Below are 20,941 nucleotides of genomic sequence, written 5' to 3'. Positions count from 1 at the left end.
TACAAATGAGACTTTGAAAACACTGTAGCAGCCATACCTTAAATCCACACATGGGATAGCCTATTACATGGGCTATACTGCCACCTGTTCATGTGTGCATCACTTAAAAGTCAAGAGCCCCAAAATAATCTATCATTCAAGGACCACAGAGTTCTTAGTACCCAAATTTTTGTTTTTGTATGATTCAATAATCTAGGTAAATGTGATAGAATTTACTCCACCTCATTTGAGTCACCTGCAGAAAATAATAAAGAGAGACAGATGTGCCCCTTCTTGCTCTCATTCTTGTCCCTTCCTCTTTGTCCTTGTCAGCATGCATATCTAATTTAGTTTTCACTAAAGTGTGTTACAAAAATATTAAAGTATATTTTATAATCATAGAACAGCAAAGCAAAATAAAATAAAACAGCTGAGGAGATTATGAAGGAAGAAAGTAAGGAAGAGGAACGGAAAATAGCAAGGGGTAAAAGGCAAAACACATCAGTGTAGAACAACTTCATATAACTAAAGGAACAGTATCAAGAGAATATTTCTAACGTTTAAAATAAAAACCTGCTAGAATAATGCTTTATTATGAAAGGGGCCTATCACACTGTGAAGCAATAAAGTTGATCTAGAAATCTCAAGTATAGCAGTAGATGCTGGCTCTCTGTGAAGAAGACAGAAATAACGAAGGCACAGCGATAATAGCAATCTCTGGATATGCCATCACGCTACAACACAAACGTTTTGAGATGTTTTGACTATCAGCAAGTAAAGAGGCAGAACTAGGCTTGGTGACATCATTCCCACTGAAACAGAAGTTGTCTTGACTAGAAATTGTCATAGAAATTTGTCATTTATATTTAGAAATATAAATAACTTGTCTGGCAGGAGTAAGCATAGTTTTACCAAGATGACATCAGTATACCGAGTTGGTTTATTTATTTATGTGTACTTTTTGAGGCACTGTTTGCCTTGTTCATAAAATATTCTTTTAGGTTATGCGATGAAATGTCGTCTATCATTAATACAATTTGTTCCTGCTCACATTTAGCTATCCGTATTCCACAGCCTCATTGTATCTCATTCTATTCTTTAATTCTGTCAAATTATATCTCCTGAATTGCTATTAAAATAAATAATATTGAACAAATAAATCATCACAAACCTTGATTCTCTTAAACATCAACTTAATAAAGTAGGTAGATTGGTTTATTCTGGCAAGAGTAATGGCACGGGCTCTTCTAGGAAAATAGCTCATTTTCCCAAAACTCTAGAAGTTCTAGTTGGTCCGACCTCTGTCATAAGCATCACCAAATCAAAACTACATGCCTAGCCTCGATTAGAGTGCAATCACAATCAAATTTGTAATCACGATAAATCATGTAGGTTACTTTTTAATCTTTTGAAAGAGGATGAGACTTTTTTTTTTGCCGTTGGAGATGTCTTCAAGGAAAGGAGATTGAGGCTTACTGTGGAGGAGAGCAACCTTAGTTTCAGTCCAGCCACTTAACAGCTGTCTGGTATGAGGCAAGTAGCTATGTCATGATGGCTTTTTAATGTGTCATCCTAGGTAGGCTAAACTACAGACTCTGGTCATTCAATCACACATTAATGTAGGCGATGCTGTGAAGGGACTGATGGAGGAAATAAATGTCTCTAATCAGCTGACTTAAAATTAATCAGCAGAGATTATGTTGCGGTCAGCCAGATGAGCTCTTTCAGGAGTTAGCAGTTCTGTGAGCTCAGAGATTCCAGCAAGTCTTGCCGCTAAGTCCAGGCTGTTGCTGACCTTCCTTTTCTGACAAGGAGATTCATCCCTGGTCTGTGGCTTCCTGCTTGCTTCCGTCTTCCCTTTCTGACTACCTATGCTGTGTTCTCCAGGTAGGCTTAGTGAGCCTGAATGGTTGTATAAACCAATCCCAGTTGACATTATCTATTAATCGGCCAATCCTTCTCTCCATTCATCTGCCCAGTTTCTATTGTTGTGATAAAATTCCATGATGAGAAACAATTTGGAGAAAAGGGCTCACATCATCTTGTAACTCCCGGGACGTACTCCATAGTCTCTGAGGAAGTCAAAGCAGGAACCTGGAGGTCGGAACTGGAGCAGAAGCCATGGTAGAACACTACGGACTGTCTTGCTCCTCATAGTATTCTCAGTTTGTATTTCTTAAAAAAATACAACTTAAGACCACCTACCTGGGGTTAGCATTACTCTCAATGAGCAAGAAGGGCCCTCCCACTTCAATCACCAATCAAGGAAATACCGTACAGGCTTACCCACAGAACAAATCTGGTGGGAGTAGTCCAGAGGTTCCTTGTTCCCAGAATGCCTTTAGCAAGCACATCATCTGCTTAATATTCCTTGGTTCATCCATGAATCCACTTATTTTCCCAGACTCTTGTTATGAGTGGTATTGCTTTTTCTATTAGCCTTCCATATCATCAATACTAATTTTGCATTTTTTAAAAAATATAAAATATGAAATTATATATATACCATTATATATATCCTTTACCTGTTCATCCGCAATGTATGTGGCTTGGGCTTTAGGGCTAACACTCCTTGCATGTAGTGTTTGGGAGAAAGTTACTCATATGACTTATTTTCTGTACAGTCAGGAATACAAAACAGTGAGACACACTGGGAATAGATGTCTTATATCTTGGCAAAAGAAATGGTGTGTGAGAACTACTTCTTGGTAACTCCCTTCAAAGAGTTAAAAAAAAATCTATGAGCTCTTTCTTATAAAGACAAACTTTAATCATAGAAACAAAAAAAATAATAAAAAGCAAACAACAAAAGATTTTCCTTGCAGAACGGGGTTGATCTGAGAATTCCAGTTCATAGAATGACATACTTTACAGCAAACAGCTGTATCACAGGGACCTCTGGCTTAGTCCATTTAGACGGCAACCCTCCATTGGGCTAGTGTTAGTACTTGTGTGCTTAAAAGTGTGCAAAATAAGACAGTCCAAAAGGGGGTTATAAATATAGTCAATTTCAGAAGCACGATTAACAAGTATCTTCAGTTTGTCAAAGAGTTCAGTTTTTTTCACTGTAGACAAGCATACTATGGGTCATGCTGAAGAAAATAAGACTGTGAAAAATACTTCTTGTTAATAAGCCAAATTTCCTAATAAATTTATTATTTTTCTTGGGTACTTTATATTGATCTTATAACATTTAACCAGTAAAAAAAATAAATACATATTTCTGCTCCCAGTAGGGGTCTTAAGTCTGGAGGTATGATGATCCTTAATTTTTTCACCCTATGGGATGCCTCAAGTAAAAGATACTATTAAAACACTAGCCACACATGAAGAAAATCTTTACTTCAGATAAAACAAAGGCAAGCGGTAGGGGTTGTTGTCGTGGAGTTAACCAAAGTATGTGTTCTGTCTGTCACACTGCCCTGGGCATGCCTTCCTTTTCTTTAGCCTGACATGACACTGATCCATTGCGGCCATCCTTGTCTCGCTCTCTTGATCTTAAACATCTTCTAAAATGGTAATGTTTTAGTTCTCAACCCCCTTTCTATCTTAATTTTATCTAAGAAAGATACATACATAAGTTCCAAAAGAGTTACACCTATAAGAGGAAGGTTTAAGGTGGATCTTTCTAAGAATATTTGTCACTTCTAGGATAAAATCCGACTGATAAGAAAAATATTGAGGAGAATATTTTTTTAGTTTTCAGTTAATGTTATGTTAACTAAGTTAGCACATCAAGTGAAGCACAGTTTGTAGTTCACAAAAGAGGTCTGGCTAGTGTAAAATACAGATTCTAGTTTAACATTGTTTGTATGGTTTGTCCTTTGAGCCTTTGTGGTTTTGACATGAAATTGTGCCTTTAACCTTGACCATTTACTTTTAAACATACCATTCATCCTTTTAAAAATGCGTAAGATGTATGAAATAAGTGAACACACGTTTTAGTAAAAAATATCCATATTGTAATTATATGTCACAGGCTGGGGAAACTCTTGAAAGAAAACTTCTGGGAGCTGGATTGAGAGTTCAGCTTTCAGTAGGGAACCAAGCCCTCCCTAGCACAGCATAGCGGATCTTTGTGGAGAAGATCTTTACAACAAAAGCGTTGCCCATCTTTCGCAACCATGTTATATTTCTGTATTCTTCTGAGTTTGAAGTCAAGGAAGATATTTTGTGGAAGTAATGAGAAGAATCAATAAGGGAGTCATGATAACTGTATTAGAATTGGCACATGTTGAACTTGTAATTTGGTACATTTCCTTGGCATTTTCTTTCATGACATTTATTCATTACTTATTTATCATATATTCAAAGAGCCCTAACTTGGTGCAATGCTTCACATTACCAAGCAAACCTGCTCCTACTTCTGTAACCTGTGCGGAGTTTGCTTCATATCCTCTCTTCCCTCCATTACAAAATGCCACACACACTGAGAGGCAATTTGTTACTTCCTGCCCACATATCATAGAACTCTTAGTGGTTGTTTTAAACAAATTATCAGTGCTAGAAGTTAGATTATTTCTAATTATTCAGTAGAATCATAACGTTTTATCACAGGTTTTGCCAAATCGATTTCTCAAATTAAAATGTAACAAAGTTTGAAGAGTACAAATATCTTAGAGTGTTCAATGTTCCTAGAAAGATGCTATCTATAAGAGATAAATATTAATATATTATGATACTTGCACTTATGCCTTTATATATACATTATTCTGATACAATGAATTTAAATATTGATAAGACATGTGAAAAAGGTAATATTTCACATTACAAAGTACCCTTAAATGACATACCGTTAATCATTCTATGCTCATGTTTGGAGATGTGACTGAGAAGGATAGAGAAACTATATGGTAAATGATAACTCATAAAAACACATTCTCTTTTTAAAACCAGCTCCACTCTTTGTAGTTTTTCTAATACATAGGTATCTTGAGTCTTGAACATGGACTGGATGCTGGTAGAAGTGTGGCTTTGAACTTGGGGGGGGGGTCTTCCCCAAAATTGGCAACAACTTAGCATCCTTCCACTTGCCAGAACTTCACAGAGAGCTCCCTCCAAGGGTTTTCACCGTGCCTTTCTTGACGTTCTGAAGACTTCATCTGATACCCTTCACTAAGCAATGAAGCAATCTTTCGGGTTGTCATAGCAGTGTCTAAGCTGGGTAACAATCTGAGGAACTTCTACATAGCAACATAAAATATAAACAATGTTCTTGAGTACTAAAATTACAAGTCTTGTCCTATAAGAAACCATTGGAAACAATGATTTCCAATAAAATACTTGAATAAATAAACAGATAGATAGACAGACAGACAGATAGAGAGATAGATAAAATAACAATTGAACAAATGTGTGCTTAACCTATCAGGTAAACTTCTAAGAGGTCAAGTGTACCTGGCTTCACTAATCACCTCTTTTTTCAACCTTCTTTCACACAGTGCACTGCAAGCACCAGTATAGAAATTGTTTCTCTGTACCAAACTCAGTCATTATGAGATGACGAAAAAACAGCATCATGACTTCAAAGCACAGGGAAAATAGAAGTCATTAAGAAGAAAGAAATACATTTACCCGTTCTGACATTGTTCGTCCAATGGATATCTATCTGGTATTCTTTTTTTTTTATTGGCTATCTTATTTATTTACATTTAAAAAGTTATCCCATTTCCCAGTTTCCCCTCTAGAAACCTCCTATCTCATCCCCCCTCCCTGCTTCTATGCACCTACCCACCCACTCTCTGCTTCCCCACCCTGGCATTTCCCTACACTGGGGAATCTTCTCCTCCCATTGATGGCCAACAAAGCCATCCTCTGCTACATAGACAACTGGAGCCATGGGTCCCTCTTTGTGTACTCTTTGGTGGTTTAGTCCCTGGGAGCTCTGGGGAGGAAGGGTCTGGTTGGTTGATATTGTTGTTATTCCTGTGGGATGCAAACCCCTTCAGCTCCTTCAGTCCTTTCTCTAACCCCTCCATTGGGGACCCTGTGCTCAGTCCAGTGGTCGGCTGTGAGCATCTGCCTCTGTGTTGGTCATGCTCTGGCAGATCCTCTCAGGAGACAGCTATCAGGCTCCTGCCAGCATGCACTTCTTGGTGTTCACAATAGTGTCTGGGTTTGGTGGCTGTATGTATATGGGATGGATGTCCAGGTGGGGCAGTCTCTGGATGACCTTTCCTTCAGTTTCTGCTCCACACTTAATCTCCGTATTTCCTCCCTTGAGTATTTTGTTCCCCCCTTCTAAGAAGGACTGAAGCATCCATAATTTGGTCTTCCTTCTTCTTGAGCTTCATGTGGTTTGTGAATTTTATCTTGGGTATTCTGAACTTTTGGACTAATATCTACTTATCAGTGAGTGCATACCATGTGTGCTCTTTTGTGATTGGGTGACTTCACTCAGGATGACCTTTTCTAGTTCCACCCATTTGCATAAGAATTTCATGAAGTCATTGCTTTTAATAGCTGAGTAGAACTCTATTGCATGTGTGTTCTTATTTCAAAGCCCCAGACCTGCTAACTGATGCCTGGGGAGATGCGTTTTCAACTGTCAGGCCATGCAGACTTCTTTCTGGTCTGCATGGTCACTAGCCTTTCCATGGGAATCCACCCATCCCCATGTGGCTCCCTGGACACACAGTTGGTATTATTCAAATGCTCAGTGAGCTGGCCTGGGATGTCTCCCCTTTGAGTTTGCAAACAGGATAGAAGCTCTTCTTACACTTGACTTAAATGGAAGCCCACACTGACCATTCATGACACTTCACTGCAGTGGTGGACGGCACTCTTTGCCATTGTGTATTTAAGTTCTGCATATGTTTAAAGATTTTGCTCATGTTATTTGCATGCTTTTGAACAGGTATAAAAAGACCTGTTCTTCAGAAGGCTGACATTATAATGACTTCACTCATTAATGTATTTTTGTACTTGTAATTATTTGAGATAAAATTTTTACTTGAATGTTTTTTTTTAATTTATCATTCTTACTTCAGAGTTTTGGCTTCCTTAATTCTATTTAGCATTTAAAGGTTCCTTTTTCAGGGCTGGAGAGATGGCTCAGCATGTAAGATCCATTATTACTGCTCTCCAAGAGGATCCAGCACCCACATATCTGTAGCTACAGTTCTAGGGGTTCTGAATCTTCTGGACTCTGTGGGCACCAGGCCAGCACGTGGTATACAGACATATATGCAAGCAAAACACCCATCACTTAAAAAAGATAAACTAAAAATTAAACATATATGCATACATTTGAATTAACTGCAGTAGTCTCTAACTTTCTTTTTTCATATTAAAATTTGACATGTTATACCTTTGCCTCTAAATATTTATTTAATTGCATTATTATTCTCACAATCATTTTACTAGTTTCTAATAAGAGAAAATATTTGAAAGAAATGTTATTTAATGATTAAGTTACCTGGAGTGCTTGTTTATTTACCTTTTTTATTTTTAAATTTTACTACATTCTATTCAGCTTTTGAATATAGGATTAAAAATATTTTTACTTTAATATAGCTGATAATTTTTTTAAATTTGTGGGATACTTAAAGTAAAATAGTAGGTTTTATATTAATGATATAAATGTTAATAATGTATATTTATTAATTATTAATATAAAAATATTGGAAAATACTTTCAATCTTTGAATGTTAATCTAAGTCTAAATTTCATATTCGGGTAAAGACAAATGAAAAATTTTTAAATTATTTGTGAACCAAAGGTGACAGTTTTCTAAAAATAGAAGTAGCAAGTAGCAAGCTTCTTTTTTTTTTTTTTTTAATAACCAATAGTTTAAAAACAGACATTTCCCCCCAGGATCTAGTGAAGATAAAGATTATGTTATAAAATAAATCAAAAACTAGTAGTGGTTTCAAGTACAAGTTAACCAACCTTCTAGAACACCAAGTTATCCTTTCACAAACAATGTGGCTTAGAGAATTTGAAAGTTTCCATGGTACATATCTGATTTCATTGATTAACAAGGCTTACCACCAGAGGAGGAACTAGGTTTTTGTAGAGAGATATTCCAATCACTGGCTTAATGGAACTCCAGTTAGTAAATGTGGGCCAAGGGGGCCAAGTGCAAAGAACTCTCAGATCTCATTGTATTTGTTTTGCCAAGGAAAACCCTGCTTCCCAGATAGACTTTGGTAAGAGAAGCAGTAGTTAGCACAAATATCCATTCTGCCTATGCTATCTGCAGGTCATTTTTATCCCTGAACTCATTTAATCTAACCTTATTGGAGCCTGGAAAGTACTCTCTTTATTTTTCTGTCTGAGAGAAGCAAAAGAACTGTTTAATTTTACACACACACACACACACACACACACACACACACACACACACACATTCTTGGTTGTCAACTTGACTACATCTGGAATTAACTAAAATCTAAATATGCAAAGCACACCAATGAGAGACATTTTTGCTAAATTTTAAATAGAAAGATACACTTATAATCGGGATCTTGAGGTGGGAGGATCTGCAGGACTTCTACTTTTTCAGGACTCCAGTGTGTCTACCAAAAACCAATGCAGAAAATCAGACTCGTGGACTAAACAAATACTGGCCTCTTGGACTTCCTGTTCATAGCCAGCCACTGTTAGCTGGACCATAGGCTGTAAGACATTCTAAGAAATCCCCTTCCCACACACACATGCCCATGTACATGTACATGCACATTCATTCTGTAAATTCTGTTACTCTAGAGAACCCTGACTAATATGGCTCATGAGTATGATAGAAGGAGCATGGTTGAATTGAAATGATATACACACATGACCAACAATGAGGAGTTTAACCAGGCCTGGTGTTAAGTCCTGATTTTGGTACTTTTAAACAGTAAAACTTCAGGTCAAGTTCAATTAATTAATCTATCTGTACCTATAGATATGTAGGGTTGAAGAGATGGATCAGCAGTTAAGAGTATCTACTACTCTTGGAGAAGAGCTGAGTTCAGTTCACAGCACCTATGTCAGGGCACTCACAACTGCTTGTAACTAATCCAGTACTCTCTTCTGTTCTTTGGGCACTTCCACATATGCGACACTCATCTAAATCATACACATAAATAAAAATAATTATCAAATCACAAAAACATAGAAAGATATAATAGCAGAGCCTTACTTACATATGACCTTGTTGAGTGGTTTAAATGAGATGATAATGGAATGTACTAGACCCAGAGGAAGTTACTCAGTAAATATCAACACTTTTTAAAATGTTAACTTTTTGGTGTTACAATCATTTCTTTCAGGAAGCCCCCGTGTTGTGTGGCTTGCTCCTAGATGACTTGTTCTGATGAGAGTTTGGAAAGATATGAGGGTGTGAAGGAGAAGAGATGTACATTAGTAGCAAACTTCTAATACAGTACACAAAATTATCTCACCAATTTCAAAACTCAAATTACATTTTAATTTTTTTGTTTTTACTGGTTTACTCACCATCTGTTAAATCAATAAATGGTAAAGTTTAATTTTGTTATTATATATTTATTTCATAATCAACTTTTCTTGACATTTGTGCCTTTTCCATCTGCCAACATGGCCTTGAAACTTTATTTTTATGTGCTACACACACACACACACACACACACACACACACACACACACACACACGTTTATATACTCATCGCAGTTATCTATTTTTCAAAACACACATATCAAATCATTCAACTATATGATTAATTATATATAATAAAGAGTGAAAATAAATACAAAAGAAAAGTCGACAGTCTAAAAATCAGTGTGTATTTTGAGATAAATTCTTTAGTCTAGACTCTGAAACCAAGTATATGATGTCTCTTTTCTTCAAATGAGAATGAATACAGTGTTTGAACAATAGAATGAAGACATATCTGCATATTTCAAACTCCTCACAGTAATATACTATTTATATTTTATTCAACTTTGATTATATGTAAAGTTTGATTAAAATTGTTTGCCATATATGAAGAAAATTTTTTTTCTTTATGGAATTTTATTTTCCCATTTTTTTTGTTATCATATTGTCGTGGTGCTGCTATATGTTCAAATGCTAAATTTAGAAAACCAAGATAACCAGATCTTGAAGGGGCACAAGAAGAGGAGAGGCTCAAATATACTGGCTTTTGTTGTATAAACCTTGATTGTCAAATTATTCCTGATTGGTTAATAAAGATGCCTACAACCTTGACTAAGCAGAAGAGATGGGGTAGAGTAAGGTTCCTGGGCTTGGGCTCTCAGGCAGATATAAGGAGAGGAGAAGAAGGAAGGGTAGATGGATTGTGATCACATGAACATGGGGTCAGCCTATTGGAGTAGGAACAGTCTAGGCAGAACATGGCAGATGATATCTTGGGGTTATTGACAGAGAGGTAGATAAAATGGCATAGAGGGTTGATATCTTCTGAGTTCTGGTGCTTTCAAAGCTTATTATAAGCATAAAAGTTTATGGTAGAAAAGGTAGAAACCCCCAATAATATTTAAGCAAATGATATTGTTTCCAAACTTTTTCCACATGTTAAGAAATGAAAAAAATATATGTGTGTGTGTTTGTGTGTGTGTATGTGTGTGTGTATATATATACATATATATAATTTTTAATAATCTTAAAATATTTCCTGTGGTTTCTAATAATTTGTCATTGTATTAGTTATATTTCTGTCATCTTCTTTCTTTAAAATTATACAGGCTAACCAATTGTGGTTTTCTTTAATGGTCTCTGTCTCCCACAAAAAAAAATAGTCCTCAATGAGGGTAAGAGCTACACATATCAGTGGGTAGGAGGATATGGAAACACAATTGTGAAAAACACACTTGGAGACTACACTGTCTTGGGGAAGTGGTGGTGGTAGGTTTTCCTATTGGTCCCATGGCCTCACCCACCACTGCTAATAATCAAGGTTTCTAGTCCCAGGCATGAATCTCTTCCTTATGAATGGGCCCTAAGTCAAAATAGACAGCTTTGCTCATTACCCGTATCTAAGTGACTGATGGCACTTTTGGGGCTATCTTGTCATGCTGGCCATTACTGTCACTTATAGGTGTCATATTTGGGTAGAACTATTAATTGCTTTTGTCCTTAGGCAGCTTGTAGGACACCTTCCGGTAATGAAAGCAATCTCCAGGAAGGAGGCTTATGATTTGGATCCAGATTGCACCTGCAGTGCACTGTCTTCAGTAATAATCCAGAGAACAACTGCTGTCTATGGCTCAGGGAACATGAAACAATATGAAAAAGGGGGCAAGCAATTATAAGAACCAAAAACTCTGCTGCAAGATTGTGTCTTCTATGAGGACCGGAAGCTATACCCATAAATTCTCACAGTAAGGCTGCTTGAACAACTATGCCAGTTGACATGCCAACGTAAGGGAAGTCACATGGTTCCCTACCCTGGTACAAAGAGTGGCAATTAATGACTACAGAGAGAGGAAGAATTAGTCTTCCTTAGTGATGAGCGCTCTAATTGCTTATCTAATACCAAGTAGTTCGCCATAAAAACTTGTACACAGCAAGCCACACTAAGTAGACCCATCAGGTTGCTAGTCAGGATCCCTTCCTAGCTAAGTAATTCACCGGACATGTTGGTTTAAATATCAGAGACAGATATTATCTTCATAACTTTCCAAATATTGTAAAAGTGATGGTATCTGTCGTGTTTCTACCCTGGTTTACTGGGTACTGAGTACAGCTGTATAAAACTGAAGACCTGTTCCTTTCTAGACAATCTGTTAAAGCATCAGTTGTCTTCTACACTTCTGATTGAAGAGCAGGTATCAATTACTAGCAAATAAGTGTCCTTAGAGTCTCAATGACAGTGATTACACAGGAAGCCTACTGAGGCACTCTTTCTATTAACTTTGAAAAGATCAATTTGCTTCCTTTTCCTTATTTACTCCCTATCAAAATACTAAAAAATAAACCCCTGTAAATTCCTGCAGTTTCCTTGAACCTTGTAATAGTTTGTTCCTGAAGCTTGGTACCCAAAATATGACAACCTATAATGGTACTCGTGAGCCAGATCTTCTGCTCTCCCCTGAAAGTGAGAAATGGAGCATGCACAAGGAGTGCATCAGATTTGTAACTAAGAAACATGGCATGTTATGCGGTCTCCACAGTCTTTCTTCTGATTGTCTAAATTTGGTTAAATTTAGTATGTTAATATATTTATGGAAAGTACATTGTTAATTGGAAATTAAGACTTTGTATATGGAAAAATGAATGAGGGTCAATATATAATACATATCAAGAAGTTCAGCTCTTAGCAAGGCACTCAATAGACTTTGCTTTGCAAAATCCCAAGGTCACTTTTGAAAGAGTGACAATTTATGATTATCTTAGTCATTCATCTTTCTGGTACCTCTTTGTTAACCAAAATTAAGAGTATTTTTCAAAATTATTGCACTAATGATATTACTAACCTTTATTGTGTCATTCGTTCCTATAAGTCATTTAATCTATTTTATGCTTCTAAAAAGCTGTATGATGTAGGCACTACTATTATCGACATTTAATATATGTATATATATATATATATATATATATATATATACATATATATCAGAGGCTAAGTGAAATTAAAAGTATGGGTGGGAGAGGGGTTATACTATCTCTGAGGTAATTCTTCAACCTCACCCCCAAAGCAAGACCATCGTAGTACAAGGCGGTAGGCTGGGATGTGATGTTTGATGGTGTCAAATTTGGACTTGGCTTCCTTGGTATGACTTTGGTCACATTAATGACATTTCAGTGCTTTGGCTATACCCAATTAGTAAAAGTGGGGCAATAATCATACCTTCTATACTAATTCACTGGGTTAGAGGAGCAAGTCCTTTCAGGTGTGGATTCTTGCTGAGAGCGGCTGTGGAAGGCGTGACAACTTTGTTCTTACAATGCTGCTTACAATTGGGACATAGCCATAACCCATGAATGAGAATCCAAGAATCCTGCCACACAGCGATTCAATGAAAACGCTTAAGCTTCTCTCAAATTCTATCTTAGTGTCCCAGAATTTTCTGATGCTAATCAAATGTTATTAACTTATTAAGATAAACTGCCCGAAGACGTGATAAACCATTAAATAGATAAACAAAAACGAATAGATAAAATGAATCTAGAACAATGAAATAAACAGAACTTTATGAGGTTTTCAACGGCCTCATATGTGTACTTCTCTCCCTGATCAGATGAGCCCACTCACTTAAAGTTGCTGGCGAACTGAGAAAAGTAAATGTGACTGGGACAGCACTGGAGACCATTCGTACAAGGGGGCAGCTCATCACACAGTGTGCTGCACATGCACCTTTTACATACTTATCTTTAAGCTGTTTATTTGCCACGTCGACAGGCAGCTGGTGGAACAAATAGGAAACCGTGGGGAGCGCATTCATTTTAAAGTGTTAATGCACCCAATCCAAGAGACAGTAATGTGCTTCCATCCATTACGATCCCCTTGAACGTTTTGGATTGGAGGACCATAATTTAAATGAAATGCTTTATCCAACCTGGAAGGTATTCCACATCCTAAATATTTAATTGATTTCTCCATCAGGGGAAGATGAGTTTACACAATAGGCAGATCCTGTCTTTAAGTGTCCGATTAATAGTGCCTCTAATTTAGGGTAATTTAGGAGTTTACAACTTATAAAATGGCTGTGTCTTCCACATTCTCCCAAAGTACCAAGAGGATTGTGCCTGGATTAATTGCAAACAGCAGACAACCCTCTGTGTATAATGAAAACTCAAGAGTCAGCATCATCAGCCACGGACTTATGGTTTGGGATCTTATCTGAATATGTTTCACAACGGGCTTCACTTCCAATGGAAAGTCAAGGAGCGGAGAAGCAGAGTTGTAATTGTCGCATCTCCCTATTTAAAAAAAAAGTTTAGCAAGTCAAGTTCGTTCCCGCTGAGTTTTATTTAGTTGGGTCTTAGCTAACTGAGCGAGGAAGGTAAATCAAGCTACTTGCAGATTTTCCTAATGGTGCAAAGTTTGGCACCCTGAGGAAGAGGGAGCCGTCTATTCCTACACTTGTAAAGAAGAAAAGTGGAGCAAGATTGTGGGTGGCTGCGAATCCACGGGAGTGATTTATTACCTTCTATTCCACTCAGTCATTTCCATATAAGCACAGACGAGCCAGAAGCTACTGGTCACTTTCTGTTGAGAAAAGTATCAGGGAAAACCTTAACCTTCTCACAGAAATCCGTGCCATAGAAATCAGCAGTAGTTGACAAGTTTACTACGAAATAGTAAAACACGAGTTTATAAATGTAAAAATAGCATTCAACTCTACCAACATGTGTCGCCTTCTGATTTTGTGAAGTCTGACCAGTTTCACCCCTTTCTTAAGAGAAAAAGAAACACGTTCTATTTGCACAGCTTCGTTTTGGAATTTGAAATAAGAAAATAAATTAATAAATAAAATGGGCAGCCTATCGGGTATAAAATGTTTAGTATTGAGTGTACCACAGGATAGATTTTTCTGTTGTACTTTCTGTCGTCCTGAAGAACTACTTTGTAGACAGCTTAATTTTTGTTCAAATATAAATTAGAATCAGTTTTCTGGGGAGAAATAATCAGTATAGCTCCTATTCTCCACAACAAAGAAATTACATTTGTAGACATATTCTAGAAATCTAAATCCCCCAATACTCCTTTGAGCAAGTCCAAGGAGGTTTGAAGACTGACGGTTCTGTACTCCGCTATTCCCGTGGGCTTGTGCGTGATCATCTTTACTGAGATTTGTCCCCGTCCCTGCTGAATTAATATGCATTTTAGTTAACTAATCTTGAAACAACAGGAATAAAGTTTATCCAGGTCTTTTATACCTCAGAGAACAAAACAAATACTACAAATCTTTAGAGAGAAAGGATATACAAAAGGGCTTGAGGTGAAGATTTCAAAGCAAATACTCTTTAAACGATGTGCAAATTACCTCAGCGCTTGAGCATGATTTATGAAAGGGGATTAGCCCACTGGAATAAGAACCAAGTTTAAACTGATGGGTTTCAAAGTCAAAGATGAGAAGTAGTTACCAGGCAAGGAAGGAGGAAAGCAACAATAATTTAGAGAAGTGATTTGGGCTTAATTTTTTACCCTGAATGGATTTGCCTAAATTGTCAAATTACTGTCGCTAACTGCAGTAGAAAGAGTGCATTTCTGCTTTAATTTTTTATAAAGTTTGCATTTAATAAATTAGTAAGTTTCTGCTTGTCATATTAAAAATATAGCCAGAAACTGTTGAGCAATGAAAACTACTGTAGCTGGATGGGCCAACTTGTAAAAGTTTTGAGAGAGAACATTTTCTTTTCGATTCTAAGTTACATACATACCAGCAAGCACAGACACTCACGTAGTCCAGCATGTTCTTCCAATGGCAGTTTAATAGCTTCTTGGAAGAATATGATAATAATGACTTTTATATCACTGCTAACATTATTTATTATAAGATAGTGTGTGTGTGTGTGTGTGTGTGTGTATGTGTGTGTGTGTTCAAGTAGTGAACAAAGGCCGGTTAGACAGGTACAAAAGTACATCATTTCTGCCTGTAACCCAGAATTCATTACTCAGTATGAGTTTTGATACCTACCAGAAAACACGTAAGACAGCACAAAGGGTGTTGATAATGAAACTTATCTTGACCATGAGGCTGGAGCTGAAGATACTTGTGAATGAATGTTTGCTTCAGTGTAGCACTGGTATAGGTCACACACAGAGAAGTATTCTGATTGTGTTAGGCATGAACATGAGAACACACAAGGACACCAGAGAGGTGCAGTGTCATCACTGAGAAACCTACCATCAAATGGCCCCTAGAGTAAATTGGTTGAAGTCATTGCAAGAAATCGTTTGCTGGAGAACTTTGACGGTGTCATGACTATGTAAGTGTTTTGAATTTAAAGACAGATAAAAGAAAGAGCAGCTGATGACATGACTGGAGTAAACACTCTTCTCTGAGAAAGGGCTATTATCAGAAACCCTGAACCCCAGTGACCTGGAAGGACAGGAAAAGAATCACTTAAATTCTTTAAGCAAAATTTTATGGTCTTTACAATAAAAAAAGATTATTGTATGAGTTCACAGACCTGCCATTCCGGAAGGTAAAGGGAAATTTTAATGTTTCCAGTCACGCATGATTAATATCTAATGTATATTGACTAACATTTCGGATTTTTCCCAGTGAAAATGCGTTAAATGGAATTCTTTAGGTTCTCAGCCAAATCTTTCCGTAGAAATCAGGTACACTCAATTTAAAAACAAATGGAGGCGTGCAGTGGCGAAAACCAATATGAAGTATTCCTGTCTAAGTTGTCGTGAAGTATAAAGCTAAATACGTGGGGCTAACCAGGCAGTGCAGCCTGCCTTCCGACTGACCAATGAGAGGTTGAGAGACTTGATCCTCAGGAATAACTTTTTAGTAAAATTCATTGAGAAGGCATTTATTGTTTCCGGCTCAGTTCCTGGATTTATACACCTAAAGATGATGATGTTTCTTCTCAGGTATAACCTCTGTCGGTTTTTCCTAGCGATGAAAGCATTTGCCACTAGAAGGCTGAAACAGAGGTCATTCTAAATTTGTCCACCATTGATGGGAACTCAAATGTGAGACTGTTTTAGTTTGCCTTGCAACTTTTCTAGACAACTTGACTTAAGCATAGCCTCTTGGGCCTTGATTGTTTTGGAAGGCTCCATTGAAATGCTAATAAGCCAAATTTAGGTAGGGATACAGCAACTGACCTGTGAGTCATCCAGATAGGATATCTAACCTGAAAAGTTGATCAGAAGTGGATTACAGTACTCAAAATCAATACAAAAATTATGTCATCTAAGGGATCAAATATCATTATTCTTGTCCTTGTCCTTGGAGAAGTGAATTATTTCTTTATTTTGGTGAGTTTAGTTTGATTTTAGACACGTGTTTGTGTTATTGTTGTTACCCATTGTCCTGGTTGTATCTGCGTTCAGGATCTAGTGTTCTCTACAGTGCAAGCAAATGCACACAAGAAGCGCAGTTCTTCATTCTATAACCATTTATGTGTGATCACAAGTCAGATGAGAGTGGTGAGAGTAAATGAATATTTACCACCTCAAGCCATGCTTTGTCAGGAAATGGCCAACCCAACAGCCCTACGCTGGGGAGGTTAGACAGTGCTTCAAAGAGGCTTTGACTCTGGCTTTCCGCAAATTGATTTGGCCAGCTATTTTTGTGTGACGTGGTATAGCATTTATCAAATTTTAATATGCATATATCATATACTAAAATGCAGCCTCCTGGGGCTGGTAGATGACTGAGTTTTGGCTTTTCCTGTGGATGAGAGTTTAATTCTCAGCACCCACATCAAGTGACTCACAACCATGTGAAAAATCAGCTCCAGGGGATTTGAAATCCTGGTCTGGCTTTCTAGGGTACTGACACACACATAAACATACACATACACAGAAATAAATCATAAGATAATGCTTTTTAAAGAAATACCATCACAGCTTAGTGAGTTTGAGGTTGGGGATCTAGATTGTTCTATGAACCAGCTCCCAGATGATGTTTGCTGTTGGCCCCTTGACTGCATTTTGTGTAGCAAGACTGTAGTAAATTCTGGAAACCAGTGGTTAGGCACAAACTGAATTTTCTATCTCATATTTTTGAAGACACAGAAGAAATGGAATTTTTGGAACTGTCAAGAATCCTTCCAATATGTTTCAGGAAAACCTGCCACTTCAGAAATCTTTGGAGTCTGTCTCTGTTCCCACTGCTAGCTTGGGCCTGCAGCATCTGTCACTTGGTCTGCGGCAGTATGTTCTTACCTCTCAGCGTCCTTTCATTGTTTTTCTCATAGGATCACCTTAAGCAATGTTAGCATAGTCTGCCTACATCGCAGCACCCTGCTAAGGTCCTGCCTCTTTTAGACCGAAGTCCACAGTGCAAGCCCTCAGCCAAATAGTTCAGACTCCCTTGTCAGTCTGAGTTTAAGTTGTTTTCCCAAAGTTTGTACTCTTTAGATTCATAAATTTCTAAACCCTCTATTCTCTGGCTCTTGGGTTCCTATTCTAATATGTACTCATCATATCTTGCCATCATTCTTTCTTCTATATTTAAAAAGCTTCTACAGTTTCATAATATCATTAAGTTTGAGGACACTTTGCCTTCCCTTCTCAAACAACCTTCTTTGACTTGTTACTTTTATTTAAAGATCACTTTCAAGTGTTTGTTTTCTGAATATAAATCTTTTTTCCCCTATAAACTACTTATTGAAGGACCCAAAGCTTTGCTGTGTGTGCATAAACGGTGCTTTCTTCGGGACTCTCTGTTCATACAGTCTGTTATTTGCTTATTCAATTATTCACTTTGGTTTGAGCCTAGATGCCCCCGTGTTTCAGACTGCTTTCTAAACTAGGATGGGAAAGGTAAGCTTCACAAGGTCATGGTGTATTTCCGTTAGGCACCCACTATCTAGTGGATCAGTATGATTGAAGTAAATGACCAATACCTTGGTGAGCTAGGATTACTTTACCTAGAAAGAATGGTATATTGGATACACGGCACATGGTGGCTAAACAGGCAGGTTTGTCAGTTCGGCAACAGAATTGACTTTTCTGAAATAAGAGCTTTAGAGGCTTTCGTTTTACTTTGTATAAGATAATAAATACCAGTGTAATTGAATGACATTGTTCCCCCTAGCATAGCAAATCCCTTAAGAAAACAGAAAATAGGAGATATATTATGTCCCAAGTTAACAGAATAATAAAAATATGTTAAAACTAAATCTTTGACAGATTATGCATTTGCTTATTCTGCATTTATTCTAAGGCAAAATGTATAGGGTGATAACGGACACTATGACATTTCAAAATATAAGGAAACATACCATTGTAGAAGCTTTCTAAAATGAACGTTTATTAAAAATAATTTAAATGGAATTTCTCTATAAGAGGGCCACAATATTTTTACGATACATCACAGGATAACTAATACATAACCTAGTGCTATGAATAGTTTCCTTCTTTTGGAGTTGTTTGCAAGAAGGTCCCATAGAACCCCCAATAGGCTACTGTCCCTGCTCTTGTTTATTTTCTAGAACTTGACACTCTGACGCTATTGCTGAAGGCACCACACATATGAAACCAAGCTAGAACTGGCCTGGAAATTTCAGACCCACTGGAGAAGCCTTCATAGCACTGAAAGATACCATGCAGGCTACCAGAAGACAAACAGACTCATTAATCCTAACCAGCGGTGAATTCTACAGCAATGGTTGGGCTTGCAAAACATAACCACATACACCACATACGTGTAATAGTGGCATGGACATCATGGTAATAACCAACCCCTTTCTTATTAGAGTTAGGGCCCCCTCCATAAGTTGAAATCCATATCTAATAATGTTATCCAGGCTAAGAACCTGCGTTATGAGTCCCTGGGGAGGAACCTATAGCTATTACTCTGTTAAATGGACATGACACTAGCATCTTAGTGGTTTATGGTAGAACCCATAGAATTGTATATTTGCCAACCTTCACCAGCGATGCTTCTCTGCTCAGTGTATAGCAATTAACACAGGGGCTCACAACTAGTCAAGGTGTAGAGAACAAGAGTGTGGCATATTCAACCCTGAAGGCGCAACATTCATGAGACCCACCTAAAGTCAACTGTATCAGACCAAAGTCCAGCATGGAGTGGGGAAGAAGTCTCCAAGTCCTACCCTTTCTACTGTGCCAGTGGGAGAAGGAGAGCGCATTTTCTTTAAAAGGGAAGTCCCTCGTTGGTTAGCTACCCTCTAATGAAAACCACAAATCCGAGACTACACAGAAGGGGATATGATCAAAATACATTGCACGGAATTATCAAAAAGCTAATTAAAAATGAGGATAATGAGTATATTTTTTGTCCTTAGCTCTAAATATAGGCACTGATGGATTTACAGTCAAGAAAATTGTGAAGACTTTATACAAAATTCACCCACAAAAATCATTATATCAAGTACGTATATAATAATATAAAGTTTAAAAATACCTTAGGTATATGTAAACCCTGATTTTACACTGCCTTTAGATCTAATGTAGAAAATTTCCATTGTGTCCAAAGTTTCCTTTGTGTTATTTAATAATTATGCCAAACTACCGATTGCATTTAAGAAGCAATTCAAATATTGTACATTTAAGAAATGCATCTAAATCACATAGTTGGGCATTTTGGGTTCAGAATGGTGCTCAAGTACACAAAGTGGAAAAGTCAATGTACTAGCAGCTGTCCCAGTTAGCCAGAATTGGCATTCTGACACACCCCAGAGTCATTTGGGAAGGAAGCCTTAATTGAAATGCTACCCAGATCAGACTGATGCATAAGCGAGTATGTTGGTGTATTTATTTTTAATTGATGAAGGGTTTCCATCCCACCGTGTGCGCGCCACTCCCTGGGCAAGTAATCTTCACGCATATAAGAAAGCTAGCCAAGCATGAGCTGAAGACTGAACCAGCCAGCAGTGTTACTCCATAGCCTTTGTTACAAGTTCCTGCTTGAGTCCTTGTCCTGACTTTCCTCAACGTTGGACTATGACCTGGAAACGTAAGCCAAATAAACTCCTTTCTCATCTATGAAACAAAGCAAAGCAAAGCAAAACAGAGCAAAAACAAAACAAAGAAGCAAAACAGAGCAAAACAAAAAAAAACAAGAATACTCAAAATTCTGACTCTTCCACCCGCTTCTTGTGTAACTCCATCTAGCTTTTAAAGAAAGTGACGAGGGCCAGAATTTCTGTCACTCCCGTTTTAAGTTGAATTTCTATAAATAGATTGACTCTTCAGAAGAAGATCTCAGTTTTCAAACTTATCAAAACCATCACATTTCCTTCACTGGAAAAATATCTTTTTAATTTTCTTTATTCAAGTACAGTGTTGACACTTTGAAATCAGTGTACATAAAAAAGTCTCAAGAAGGGGTTTGAACCATGGCAATTCTTTAAAATACATAGGATAGCGAGATAGAA

The 20,941-nt window shown here is 37.3% G+C and overlaps 1 protein-coding gene and 1 long non-coding RNA gene across 10 annotated transcripts in view; one reads left to right on the top strand and one right to left on the bottom strand.

Annotated features, from left to right (window-relative positions):
• Arhgap15 (Rho GTPase activating protein 15) overlaps positions 1-20,941 on the bottom strand; it is a 604,300-nt gene that overhangs the window by 272,212 nt on the left and 311,147 nt on the right. The gene's annotated exons all lie outside the window — the stretch shown is intronic.
• The window catches only part of LOC147995447 (uncharacterized), a 153,406-nt gene that overhangs the window by 54,188 nt on the left and 78,277 nt on the right, over positions 1-20,941 (top strand). The window contains exon 4 of the long non-coding RNA XR_015684308.1: positions 5,421-5,590. This is a non-coding gene — a long non-coding RNA (uncharacterized LOC147995447). The remainder of the gene's footprint in view (positions 1-5,420; positions 5,591-20,941) is intronic.

Source organism: Rattus norvegicus, chromosome 3 (genome assembly GCF_021556685.1).
Source record: "Rattus norvegicus strain SHRSP/BbbUtx chromosome 3, alternate assembly SHRSP_T2T, whole genome shotgun sequence".
Lineage (NCBI taxonomy): Eukaryota > Metazoa > Chordata > Mammalia > Rodentia > Muridae > Rattus > Rattus norvegicus.
This window is presented reverse-complemented; position numbering and strand designations above follow the sequence as displayed.